At 33.7% G+C, this 15,053-nt stretch overlaps 1 long non-coding RNA gene across 1 annotated transcript; it reads right to left on the bottom strand.

Annotated features, from left to right (window-relative positions):
* Window positions 1–12,707: 12,707 nt before the first annotated feature.
* Window positions 12,708–14,172, bottom strand: LOC145101108 (uncharacterized). Its single transcript, XR_013705469.1, has 2 exons — window positions 13,433–14,172; window positions 12,708–13,018 (listed from the first exon to the last, which is right to left on the bottom strand). It is a non-coding gene; the product is annotated as an uncharacterized LOC145101108 (long non-coding RNA).
* Between the last annotated feature and the right edge of the window lie 881 nt (window positions 14,173–15,053).

Below are 15,053 nucleotides of genomic sequence, written 5' to 3' on the forward strand. Positions count from 1 at the left end.
TTGATTGAGATTTTATCTGGTTCTGGTGTTAGTGGATTCATGGAGCAAACGGTTCTAAGAAAGGGTCCGTATCACAGTGTTTAGAGTTCTTTGATTCAGGTGAGTTTCGCCTCATTGTACCGTGGGTCGAAGGCACCAATGTCGACCAACTAGTTATGGTTATCTGTTAGTAGAGGGATGCCTTAAGGACTATATATAGTCATGTAGGGTAGACTAAGGACTCTTGGTCTAGGCTCTTTTACTTGTTCCTTGTTTGGTTGTGGTTCTAGAGTAGGATCACCTATTCGGGTGGCTATCTCACCTATGAGTATATGCGGTTATGCATTCCTTGGAGTGTTGATATTTAGTATGGTGCTATGCTATAGTGACCTCTTATATTTTCATTCTGGTATCGAGTATGTTGTTGTGTTGTAGTGATCTGTTAGATCTGTATCCTGGTATATAGGATGTTGCTATGCGGCAGTGATTTGTAGAATTGTATGTCTACTTGTACTTGTTGGTTATCATCTAGTGGAGTGCCCTAAGGATTGTCTCTAGTCATGTAGGATAGCCTAAGAACTCTTGATCTAGGATTTCTTTCATGTTCCTTCTTTGGTTGTGACTCTAGAATATGATCATTTGTTCGGGTGGTTATCTCACCTCTGGTCACTTATGGTTATGCACTTCATGAAGGCTAGCCAGTAGCAGGACAATGTGAGGTGTGTGAACTAGTAGGCGATAGTGATTTGTATGATTGATGCTTACCTGTATTATGTGTCTGCTTGATCCTTAATTAATTATATATTGACATATGGTAGTAGTGGGTTGAGGTTGTCCCACTTTGTGACGTAGGCCAAGATACCCGGTGCGGGCCAACTATAATCTGTAGGCACGGAGGCTCAGGAAGAGCGGTTAGGTTAAGGCGACAGGACAACAAACCCTAGGTATTCCAGTCTGATGGCTGATTAGACCATTTGCATGTTGGCATCCTAGTCTGATAATTGGGCATTCCAACAGGGAGGTTGTGGGCCGTTATGCATGCTTGTATGTTTATCATATGGGGTATTTTGGGGGAAACTCACAGCTTTGTGCTTACATAGTTGTTTATTGTTTCAGGTATCATCGGTCACCATAGGAAGGCGTAGGCATGACTGTACATATTCATCAACAACAATGAAGATTATGCGCTTTAATATCCCTATGATTTTAATAAATGTATTTGGAATAAATGGTTTTCTTCATGATGGAGTTATAATTGGGAAGTTATACTTAAATAAAAATGAAAATTTTTGGTTGTGAAAATGGGACGTTACATTATCATCTCTATCTTCTAAGGGAAACAACATCCCACTACATTACCGATTATTCTTATCCAGACATACCTCTCTCTCTCTCTCTCTCTCTCTCTCTCTTTCTCTCTCTCTCTCTCTCACTCTCTCTTATGATCCCTCGTTGATCTTTCATCTTTCTTCTTCTCCTGAATCGTCTCATAGATTCTTACTCTTAATCCATCAAGAATTATCTCTACATTCTTACAAAGAACTCTCTTATCTTATTCCTCTTAATGAATCTTTCTCTATCTTCTCTAACCATAAATAATATGGATTCTCGACGAAACCATCTATCTACATTCCTAAAGGGAATCATCGTCTATTTCCTTATAGAGACACAATCTCATTCCTGAAACTCTTTGTCCCTAAAGGAAACCATACTCTTATTTCTAAAGGAATCTCTATCTCTTATCCCCAAAGGAACCATACTCTTGTTCCCGAAGGAACCATACGCTTGTCCCCATAGGAACCTCTATCTCTTGTCCCCAAAGGAACCTCTATCTCTTGTTCTCAAAGGAACCATCTTTCTTTACATCTCTATCCTTGTTATATGACTCATCACATAACACTTATCCCATAGACAATCTATCTCTTTATCTCTTCAAGAGATTATCTAATATTTGTCTTCTAGTACTTAACTTATTAAGTAGTTAATCTTTATTTATATGTAATAACATATTGCTGTTCTACACAACACCAATAATGTCTAGATATACATTCTTACTCCTATGATTATATTGCTTATAAGCATCTTCTGTTACTTTCAATTATCTCTTGGGTATTAAAAAATATCATCCTCATCTCTAACCATGCATATGATTATATTTTGTATGATCCTATACTTTCTCTATCTACTCTTATAGGTATTGCACATAATACCCATCTAGCTTCCTTGTATATATACACATACTTTGGTTATACATACATGCTCATGTACACAGTCTTACATATATAACCATAAGCATTAAGTCTTCCATAGGGTTATAAATTATATAAACCTATATTTCCTTTCTCCTTGTCATGCTCAAATACATGAATCTAACACACATAAACACACTATTCGATTAAATTGTTTAAGCTCATAACTAAATAGGTATATTCTTGTAATTAAAATCAAAGTCCTTTTTGAGTTGCCCTCATACCTAAAAGTAGCTAAAAATGACATTAGGAGAGAGAAGAAATGATTTTTTTAATATATTATGTGATTAATATATTAATTTGAAATAGATAAATGTTTTGTTAATTTATTATATGATTAATAAATTAATATGAGATCAATAGTTAAATAATTGATTTGTTATTTTATATGATTAATAAATTAGTAAGAAATCAATAAAAATAATTTCGAATTAATCATAATTAATTTGAATTAATTTCCAAATTAATTGGAATTAATTAAAAGTGTAATGAGTGAATTGTATTGCTCAACAGTTGAACAAAAAGGGAATTCTAGAACCATCCATGATATGAATGAATTTAGAGGAGGTTCTAGGGTTTCTGGAAGCATCTTAGTTGCAAATAAGGAAAGGATTCAAACTAGGATTAAATCTATTATTTAATTAATTCAAATTTAGATTCATCTACAAGTTAACTAAACTATAAATAGTACTCGTTGGCCCTTAGTTTTCTTGGCTTTTACCTCACACAAAGGGGAGAATGAAACTTCTTCCTCCTTCCTCTCTCTCTCTCTCTCTCTCTCTCGTCTTCATTCTAGGTTTACTAGAATTTTGGGTATGAGTCATTAGAGACATCATACTTTTGGTGCTTAATTTCTTAAGTTCAAGGAAGGATTCAAGGATTTTTTTTTATAATAACAATTCAAAAGGTATTTAACTCTAATCTCATGAATTTCGATTATGAGTGAGGGTTCTAGTAGATCATTGTATGTTGATATTAATTGTAACCACATAAATCCTTTGGTTGAATGTACCCTTAAGTGTTATGAAAATTTCCATAAGTACATAAAATTTATAACCTTAAAATTCCATCAGTAGTATCAGAGCCTTGGTCGTATAATTGACTGTGCATGAGATAAATAAAAACATTTTTTTTTCAAAAAAGCACATCGCACTTTTCTGTTTTCGGTTTTTGTGCCCTTTATTTGCCTAATTCGAATGTAGGTTGCCTTTTAGTTGTTATTTGGGTTTTGAATTGTTAAAATCCGAATTTTAATGTGATAAATATGATTAAAACCCTAATTCGAAGTTTGAGGAGATGAATAAGGAAACCTAATTTTTAGCTATAAGATAATTAAATTGAATTATCCTTTATGGACTTTAATAATATATTTAATTAAATGATTAATTAAAAGATAAATATAAAATCCATAGTTGGTTAAATGATTTAATGAATTTAATTAACTGATTAATTAAAAGATAAGATAAATCATAAATAAATTTAATAGATTAATTAATTAATAGCCAATTAGAAAATTAATTTTAAAACTTGAAAATTTGAAAATGTTTAAAACACACCCTATACATATATAAAATGTTTATTACTATATGTATAACTAAAAGTCCATCAAATCAATAGTATGACTCATTCATGAAACCACACTCTTAGAGAGGTGTAAGGAAACGACCTATAAAATGAATGTCGAATGGATGTCCTTTTTTACCCACCACTTCTTTGTGTGATAGAGGTTTTTTAGCCGAACGATTTCAATAGGATAATCACACTAAAAGTATAATACTATAAAGTACTAGAACATTCTAAAATCCCAATCTAGTTACTTTAGGAAAATGTGAGATTGTATGCTAATCCATGAAAACGCACATTGTTTCTTTATGAGTCGTTAGTGGAATGTGTGTGGTTAACAGCCACACTGATGTGGGACTATAAAGATGAAATGATGAAACAACTCGTGTTTATAGTTTTCAATAAAGCATGTGTGGTTAACCGACACATCAATGAGAGATCATAAATCGATCGAGGGTTTTTGAGCGGGTTTGCATGGTTATTCCCATCTTAGTTATGATCCTAGGCATCCTAGTCACAATTGGTAACAACATAATCCGAGATTTAACATGCCATCGATGTTTTAATGAAAAACGCAAGAGATCTAGGAGTTTCATTTGATTGAATTGGTGAAATGATTCAACCTACGAGATCCCTCTTCATATTACAAAATGAATATAGGTATCCTATCCTTAATTTAATCCTTTTGGGTTAATAATTAAGGATTAAAATCAACTAACTTGAATTCTCTATTTTCCCACTTTTAGATGTCTAATCAAGATCGTAATGGTCTTTCTCGTTCTTTTAATTTTTTTTCCTCCATCATCTGGTGATGGTCTTCCACATTCAATTCAAGGTGAAATTGGCTTCCCTTCCTTAGGTAATGGTGTAGTTGGACATCATGTCTCTTCAACTCTTCCACCTCCTCCTGTGACTCTCCCAACGTCATGTTTTCCTTAAGTTGAAAGATATGAGACTAATCAAGTCCTATTGGCGTGTAAACACAAAGATGGAAATTTTATGTGTGCGCAAGTTCTGAAAATGAAATCATATAATGAAAACTTAAGAAGAATGAGTGTCGTGTTACCGAAGGAGAAAGCTAAGGATTTGGTTCTTCTGCCGCTTCCAAAGTCATATGGTTAGTTTGTTACGAAATTTCATACGAGGAATCTTGACGTGACCCTAAAAGATCTGACATAGATGTTGATAATTGCAGAGGAAGAAACGCTTAACAGTAAAACTAAAGTAGAAATGCTTAGGAGATCTAATACCAAGAGTTCCATGGACATTGACTATGGAAATATTGATGATCTAGAAAAGTTTTCTCTTCCGAATCGAAAGGGATCAACTAAGGTCAAATTGTTTGATCGTATGATAAAGAGAAAGGTTGTTTCTAAGATTGTTCCCAATGTGGACCATAATGAGTCCATTTGTTTCGACTACCAATTGAAGGGTCATTAGAAACAAATCTTCCCAAAATACCTAAAGTATCTTAAAGATAGTAAAGTTAAGTCGTGTAACTCTAATTCAAGTACATTCATTATCTAACTACATTATTTTAATAACTTCATATTCTAGACTTTTAACACATAACGTGATGATCACATTTTAATGGTATTGAAGGATCTGTGACATCCCCAAAATCTCGGCCAGAAAAGACCGATTTTCATTTATGCTTTTAAATATTTTCAGAGTAAATCCTTTTGATTTGAAAGATTTGCGGAATTTGTTCCCAAAACAAAACATGATAAAATAATATTTATCAAAGCATTTCATCAAGAGATGCATTTCATTATATAATCAAAACTCGAGATGTCATGTTCCGATACAGACCATAAAGCATAAACGATAAACATTACAAGTCATTCAACAAATATATAAATATACAGACTTGTAAACAAAACAACAAGATGATCCATCCATCTTACGCCCTTGTGCCACTTCCTGTAATACAAATAAAACTGAGTGGGTCAGGCTTGGGAGCCTGGTGAGCATATAGGGTTTTCAACCCACAATAAATAAGTTATATTTAATTTCACCAACCAATCACTATCCCGATTACCCATTCCCGTTATCCTCACTTTACGTCCCTAAAACAACTATCTCAAGGGACCTAATCTAGGATTTTCATCGGGACGGACATCACTGCGAAGGGGTTTCCTCAACAATAGATATCCTAAAGGCAACCATGAGGGGGATAGAGTACACCGGTGAACACATCGTTCACAACACCTACAGGTTATGAACCTGCTAGCGTTCCACTGGACTGTCTAGAAAGAGTCCGTGGTCGTTATCCATACTCCGCTGAATAACTAGATCAACAACAACAACAACATCGAGGCCTCTCATCTGTTTATTACACACCAACTATCTACCCATGTTCTACCCAACATATTAGTAGATAAAAATATACATTTGTATACATAGTTTAAAGAAAACCTGTATAGCATGCTTGAATCAACACATATATCACATAACAGATGAGGTACACACACATAACACATATCTCATAAAGAAATAAGCAGATCTATAAGATAGAAGAGAGTGAATACTCATTCACACATAACACAACCAAATATATACACATATCACGTATTTTTATATAAAATACTTCGTATTATTGTATTAGAAGAAATAACTACACACTCACTTGATCAGAAGACGATCCGACAGCACTACGACTTATAGAAGTAGTAATCCACAGCAGATCTGGAAGATCTCCTCGAAAATCGAACTTCTCGCGGGCAGAGCTTCGACTCGGGAACCGCGCTTCTCGGGATCTTCGGGATCTCGGGACTTGCCTCGGGGCTAGAGTATGATACCGGGACTTCGGGGTAGCTTCGGCACGAAAAACGATGCAAAAGACTAGAGAGAAGAGAAGAAAATGAACAAGAATTATGGTTGCCTTCGGATCCCCTTTTATAGAGGCTGGAGCCTCGGAGTACGTGGGGCGTACTGCGTTACGCGGGGCGTACTGCCCAAAACGTCATTGCTTACGTCTCCGAAGTGCTCGAGTGCGAGTGTCGACATCTCTCGGAGTACGCGGGGCGTACTCGAGTACGCGGGGCGTACCTCGGATCAGATCGGTGACTCCTTCGGATAATGCTTCCGAATTTTGATTTAAATTTAAATACAAAATGATTAATAAACTTCGGAAATTCATAACTTCTTCATACGAACTCCGTTTTCGACGTTCTTTATATCCACGGAAAGGTGAGACCATGCTCTACGACTTTCGTTTAGACTCCGTCGGCTAATTTTGACTTTATTTTTATTAATTATTTTTAATAGGCTGCGACAGAAACTTTCGTTATAAATTCATAACTTCTTCGTTTGACGTCCGTTCTCGCCTAAATTTTTATCGCTTCGATACCAACAACGAGATCTTCGATTCTCATTTAGATTGCTTCGGCTAACAACCGCTCGATCTCAATTCGAGTATTTCAGGCTGTATACCGCTAAGCCGGAACTTCGATAAATCATAACTTCCTCATACGAAGTCAGATTTGGGCGTTCTATATATATTCGGAAACCTCGTTTCGACTACTACAACATTAACCAAAGATATTAAGTTTATTTTACACTTAAATTTTGACGCTTATTTTTATTCTTAATTAATCAGACCACATAATTAAGCAATTAAGCACAAAACACATAATACTCAAATAATACATTCTTATTATTTCAAAACGGGTTACAAAGGTTAACCTAGACTATTATATTGCTAAATATGGCAAGCCCGGAAACACAGGCGTTACAAGATCTAAGAGAAAGAAGGAAGCTAGAGAACAACAAGCTAAATATGATCATGGGAAATAGAATTTAGTTGCATGGTTCGATGGTCATAATGTTTGAGCTACTACTAAGGAATTAGGATAGTTTAATACAATGTCATTACTCTTCGGAGATGAACATAGTTTCCTTTTATGCATTATGAGGACAAGTTCCAATTTTCTCGTTAATCAATAGAAGTGAAGTTTTGGTTTATATGGTTGCCTTATTTTATATTTCCTTGTAACGAATTAATGAATGTGTTGATGATGTTTCTAATAACAACACTATTAATTGTGGATTTGATACTTATGATACCGTTCCTGTGGTACTATCATAATTGACCAAGTGAAAAGAAGTCTCACCACCAATTGGACATATACTTGGAGTCTTACAATTTGAATTGTACAATATATGAGAATCTTGTTCATTGGAAAATTATGATTGAATCATTTTTCACATGTTTATATGAAGCAAGTGAAGGATTGATGGATCTAGTACATGTTGATATGGACTTTTTAAATCCACCACAATGGAAGATAACTCTATTCGTCATGATTTACAGATGCTTCAGTAAATTTGATGTGGTTTATAAGAATAAGAAGAATTCTAACACTTTTGAAAAGTTCAAAGAGTAACAGAACGAAGAGAATAATCGATTAGGCAGAAAAGATAAAAGATTCTCCCATCTGAAAAGAAAGAAGAATACTTTAGTATCATATTTATGATCATCTTAGTAATTGTGTCATAATTGCTACTCAAAGAATATCTTATTGCAATTGTATGAATAAGAAGAGGAGTTGAACATTGTTGCAGATGGTTTGATAATAAATGAGTCATGTTTCGTTACCAATCAAGTTTTTGAGCTATGCTGTAGAAACTATGAATAGTATCTTGAAACTCATTTCAAACTAAGAAGGTTGATAACACCTTGTAATAAGTGGAGTGATAATGCTTTCCTTACTCAATCACATTAAGAATTGGAGTTGTGATGTTTTCGCTGATCGAGAAACAAAAGATAAACTGAGTCCAATTCTATGAATTTTTTTCTTGTTGGGAATCTGCACGAACTTTTAAATATTTGTTTTAGCTCGTCAAGTAATGTTCCTTGAGAGAAAAACTCATATGTAAATAAGTTAGTGGGAGTGGTATTTATCTTGAGACTTTCAAGAGTCAATTGACAATGATCCTTTCAGTTATCACTCGCACGCGACCTGAGGTTGAAAACTTGTTGTGTTTAATTGACACATTCTTATTTTTATGTTGGATATGCTTGTGAGTTCTATGTTTTCATTTAACTGCAAAAGCAAAGCATGTTGGTAAGTGAAGGTATACTGATCAATATGGGTGAGCTGCTAACAACATGGAAGCGCCGGTAGGCTTTTACGCTGCCAGAAGGCAAGAGATCAAGAACAACGGAGTTTAGTTCATGATAAAAAATTGAGTTTTAATTTGTTTCGTCCGAAACCTTGTCTTATGACTGTAAGTTGGAAATGAAAGGTTCACACAGATTGGAATGTATGAACCTTCAAATCTAGTCGCCAAAAAGTTTCACTGTAATTCATGAAAATGATTATGAGGAAACACATTCGCTGATAGTTTTTAAAGATCTAATAAAGATCAATATGGATATTGGTTATATTAATTGCATTCTCTTATTCGCAATATGATTACAACATCCCTCTTCATATTTCTAATTGTGAGGCATGGAAACGAATTGTTTGACTTACTTAACAAAGCACCGTGTAACAGAAATATGCACTTCCGTATGAAAGTTAAAGGGTATTGATTTCTTGAAGTCTAGTTGATTTCTGGGTACATGTCAAAGCTAATGGGAGCATAATTATGTTGCTGAAATTGTGTGAGGACAATATTTTTCGTAGGAAACAATGTCTATGGTTTGCAAATTGCAAAATTTGAAAAATGTTTCACTATGGTAGACTTGGGTAGAGGGAACTCATAATTCATTTCAAATGTAAAGGTTTAGATTCTATAATTTAATAGAATTTAGTCAGAGACATATATGAATATCATGTTGAAATATTTCAACATAGGAGATTCGATATATGAAAATATTATAGTAAAAAATTGAACATATATTAAATCCTTGTACAGGTAATAATGAGTCGAGTCCCATATATTTTGGATATATGATCGATCACATATGCTATAATATTTGATTATTCTAATTTTTCAAATGCCTTTAGCTTTATATGAAAAGGATTAGAATTTTATGTGACTAAAGTTGCTAAACAACTGTCAAGAACATTCTTAGGTTTACCAAATATTGGTTGCTTGTGGACAATTAGAAAATGATGTTATTTAGGACAAACCATAGTGACATATTTTGGATTGAGATGATTGTTGGTCAAAATTGATAGTCATATGAGAAATGGAAATGTTTCCATAATGGTAGATGGTTGTAAAGTCTACATGTGAGTTGGAAACTTTAATATAAGAGAAATGTCCAAGGAATGTACCTTGGTTTTGAAACTTCATAACCATGAAATTGTTTCAAGTAACAAGTTCCAGTGGAACATTCTACATTATCGATGGGCTAGTCTCTCTGACTTTGAAACCTCGACATCACAGAAGGTCAATGCATGTAAAGATGGAATTCGACTACATCTTAAATAACAATAAGAATTGGGAATTGTGAAAATGAGCATCTTTTGATTAAATCTATTATTTGATTAATTCAAATATGGATTCATTTGCAAGTTACATAAACAATAAACAAGACTCCATGGCTCTTAATTTTCATGGCTTTTACCTCACACAAAGGGGAGAATGAAATTTCTTCTTCTTTCCTCTCACCCATCTTCGTTCTATGTTTTATAGGGTTTTAGGTGTGGGTCATTAGAGGCATCATGCTTTGGTGCTTGCTTTCTAAAGTTCAAGGAACAATTCAGAGAATTATTTACAATAACAATTCAAAAGGCATGTAATGCTAATCTCATGAATTTTAATTGTGACCTAGTGTTCTAGTAGTTCATTGTATGTTGGTATTAATTGTAAAGACATAGATCCTTAGGTTGCATGTACCCTTAAGTGTTAACAGAATTTCCGCAAGTACATAGAATTTGTAACCTTAAAATTCCATCACATACATACATATATACATAAAAAGTATAAAATAACTTAAAGAGAAAGAGTGAGAGTAATAACTCACCTTGTCAGTTAATGAAGACTAACTGTCCCGTTCTCATCTACTCCGCCATTGATGCATTCTAGATCCATCTTCTTTCTCTTTAGACATAATCATACATATATACAAGTTCTTATTACTTGTATTAGCCTATTAAGAGCTTAATGACTCTTAAGGTCAAAATGACCTCTTAATGGATCAAAACTCTATCTTTTCATTATCTATCTCTTAATCTCAATCAATTAATGAATTAAACATCACATAATACCTAATTCATTATAATCTACATCTAATACATCAATTAAACATAATCACTACTTAGGGTTTCAAACCCAAACTTTTATTAGATTGATCCCACTTCTAGGGATTACATACAAAGCTTGTTTAAGGCATCCAAACCCCTTCATTAACACTACTAAAAAGCTTTCTTACTCTAATCTAATATAGTTAGCTCAATTCATCAAAAATACCATTAAAACCATAATATATTAAAATGGAGAAGATGATTACCTCATGAGCTTTTCATCTCTAATCCAAGCCTCAAACACCTTTAATAGCCTCTTGATTGTCTATCTTCCTTAGATTCATCCTAGCTTGTTTGGCGAGAGTGAAGGCTTAACAGCCTTTAATTTGAAGCATAAGTGCGCCACAGTTGTCTAGTTACCGTGCCATGGTGACCACTTGAATCGCGGTGAAAGGCAACTTACTTTGCGCCACCGTGTCATGGGGAACATATTGTCATGTCGTGTCATGGGGAACATATTGTCATGCCGTGAAAGGCAACTTACTTTGCGCCAACATGTTTGAATCCTTCATAATTCTTACCACACCATGGTGATTTATTCACTGCGCCGCAGTGACTGCTTGAGAATAGCCCTTTAGGCTGATTCTATACCAGCTTTGGGACAATTTTGTCCCAATTTCTAACATTCATAACTTCTTCGTTTCTTATCTGTTTTTGATGTTATTTATTCCCACACGAAGGTGGAAACATATTCTACACTTCTGTTAACTCATATCTCACTGACTTCATACGGGTCTTAATCTATTAAGTCACAAAGTTAGCCTAAAAAATATAAAATTCTCATTTTACCCTTTTGACCAAAAATGCATATTCTCATACATTCTTTCTCTTGAAATTACTCATCTACTCTCATATTAATGAATTAAACTCTTATTATCCATTTTCATGAAGTCACAACCAATGTTTTAAAACTCGGGATTTTAGTTGACTTGGTGTGATGACTGGTTCACGGGTCAACCGGTTGAACTGTTGGGTCAACCGATTTATGGTCTTTTTCTATTTACATATATTTCTACTTTTCTTGCATAATGCATAGACATATAAAACCAATAATTTGGTGTTCATGCTCTTGCTCATCAAGCATATTTTCCAAATCATCATAATTAAGTTCTCCTTCCCGCTCTTCTTCAACCACCCAAAATTCTGTCTTGTCAATATTTTCATAGTCAATAGGATCGTAAGACGTCATATCAATCTTCAGTCTACAAAAACATTCACAAAAATCTCAAATATAACTTGGTCATTTTATAGCATAGTATATCTTAGCAAGATACCATACCTATTTTGTAAACACAAGTTGTAATAAACAAATACAAGATCATTTACCCTTTGATGTTCCAACCTATTCCTCTGTTTCGTGTGAATCCTTTCAAATACACTCCAATTATGTTCGCAACCGGAAGAAAATGCAGTTTGACTTAATATTGTGATAGCAAACTTTTGCAAAACCCGAATTCAATTCAATGTAATATTGTGATAACAACACATTAAATTTAAATCATACCTGGACGAGTAAGATTACGAGAAGCAACGACACTAGATCTACCAAAGGTACCATGAGCATCACGAAACCTACCTAAATTCAATTCAATGTAATATTTAAAACATCATCACCTTTAAAAGTCTTTTCAACCATTTCAAGAACGTCTTGAAACACCTCATTCTTCTTACAAAGATTTGCATGATCATATTGAAAAACGAGATTCAACCAATAAGTTGCATAATAAATACTTTTTATTAACATCCTATCCCAACGACTATCAATTATGTTAGTGTAAGGCCTGTATAATTCCTTCTGCTTTTTAAACAATTCCTTAACCTCTCTCCTTGCCCGACGCATTCCCTCGTAAATTATTTTTTTGACAAAATTACATATCCATGCATTTTCCCCTTCTCATCAACGACTTGAGTTACATGTTCCCACGCTATATCCGTCCTTGTTTGTACATTTGATTGAACCGAAGAATGGGATTGAGATTAAGATTGTGTTTGTAATGGTTCTTCTTCCCTTGATTCCATATTTAACTGCTTTGAAAAACAATGTTATAATCAATAAACATATGTCAATTGGATCCTAATTACATAATCTACACAATCAAAAACCTTTAAATAGATTAACAATAAATAATCAGTAAACTAACCAAAACCGTCACCCGTTTCAAAAGAAAAGATTTCAAAATTGATTTCAGATTTCACGTGTTTCAAATAAAAAACAGGTGTCAGTGGTTGTTTTGCAACAGGTTTCAAACCATGATGAAACAAATTTCACAGTCGATAGGAAAAGAAAAGAAAACAGGCTTCAAAACCATGAAATCAAAAACATGTTTCAAAAGATGAAATCGGAAAAGGAAAAGATGAAACGAACTTCACAGTCAATAGGAGAAGTCGAGAAGAAAGCATCACATTAAGCGATCGGAGAACAGGAGAAGAAAAACTCACCTTCGTTGTTTTGCATCTTCGTTGATTTGGAGTAGGAAGAACCGAAGAAGCCGCAAACGGCTCGTTGTTTTGGCGTTCGCTACTCGTATCCAAACCCTATTAAAGCGGGTCAATCCGATTTTAACGGTTTGACATAAACGATTCAACCGCGGTTTAGGGGAAACTCAGCCGGTTTGATCCGGTCCGTATTTTTACAAAACAAAACATTCTCAATTAACCCGTCTTCTACTCCGGGTCATGGTCCAACCGGTCGGGTCAACCCAGGTTTTAAAACATTGGTCACAACTTCATGATCTCATCTAATTCTCATTATTGGCCATTTTGCCCTATCGGTCAATATGTGACTTTCTCTAAGTTTCAGGTTATTACATATAGTGGATTTTTATATAGGAGATCCCACGATTTAATCCCGAAAGCCATACTTTAATCAGGTGTGGCTAGGAGGGGGTAATTAACACCGGATCATTAACGGAAAAAAAGACGTTTGTACATATTCATAGAAGATAATAAAACCATCTCCATGGTCGCTACTCTAAGCGAAAAACCTATTTTGAAAGTAATTAAGAACAAAAAACGTCTTAAAGTTGTTTGAGGTAGATTTACAATTATATACAAAGCTGCTTATTTATTTATTTATTTTTTGCAAAAGGTTAAAAATCACAAGTGTTATAATATAATATCTATAATCAGATTTTAACATATTAAATGTCAATTAAATATTTAATAAAATGAAATTAAAAAAAAAAAAAAATAGTCAAGCTTTTTAATGACTTAACCAAAAATAGTTATGAAACCAGGCAAACATGCATGCATTTTGCTTTGAATGGGCTGCATAATCATGACCTAGCCCATTAACCCAGTATATTTAAACTCTAAACACATTTACCTCATTTTTCACATTCAAATATGAGGTTCTGATTAACAATGTTGTAATTATCTTATGTATATCTTTGTATATCTTTCTTGTTCGTTTTTTTCCCGGAACTCGAAAAGAAAAGCGAAAGCCATACCATTTGTTGTTTCTTTCATCTTAATTTTTTTATTGTTTCGGTTTTTTTACTTTTCTATGCTTTTTGTAGGCGCCCTTATATGATATCCCTGATGATGTAGACTACATTAAAAAATTTAGAGAAAAAAAAAATACATACCAAGTAAATAAGCTTCCAATCTGATACCAAATCTGTTCAAATATGATATTACAAACAATAAATAAAAAAAAATGATGTAATCACATGTGAAATAAAAGAAAAAAAAACAAATGCACTTATATTTCATGTATGGACGAAATGACATCCGATTTTTTATTTATTTTTATTTTTTTTAATGGAAAATTTGAAATTGTAGATGGCTCGACAAAACCACATATGTAGTTTTTATGGCTAGTTTTTTGAAAAAACTCAATCTTTATCTATCTTATGGAAAATGATTAAAAAAGTGGCTGCACTTTATAAATTCCTCTCCAGTAAAGGATACATGAAACTACTCAAAATAAACCTTTCTTCCAGGTGAAGCTCTCCCATGCTAGTTGACCATCATGACCACACTCCTTCTAATCATCTCCATGACACCGGCCTTATATATTTAAACCACAAATAAATTAGTATTTTGGTATAATAAACAC

This window comes from Lactuca serriola, chromosome 4 (genome assembly GCF_051521515.1).
Source record: "Lactuca serriola cultivar US96UC23 chromosome 4, Lser_US96UC23_V15, whole genome shotgun sequence".
Taxonomy (NCBI): Eukaryota; Viridiplantae; Streptophyta; class Magnoliopsida; order Asterales; family Asteraceae; genus Lactuca; species Lactuca serriola.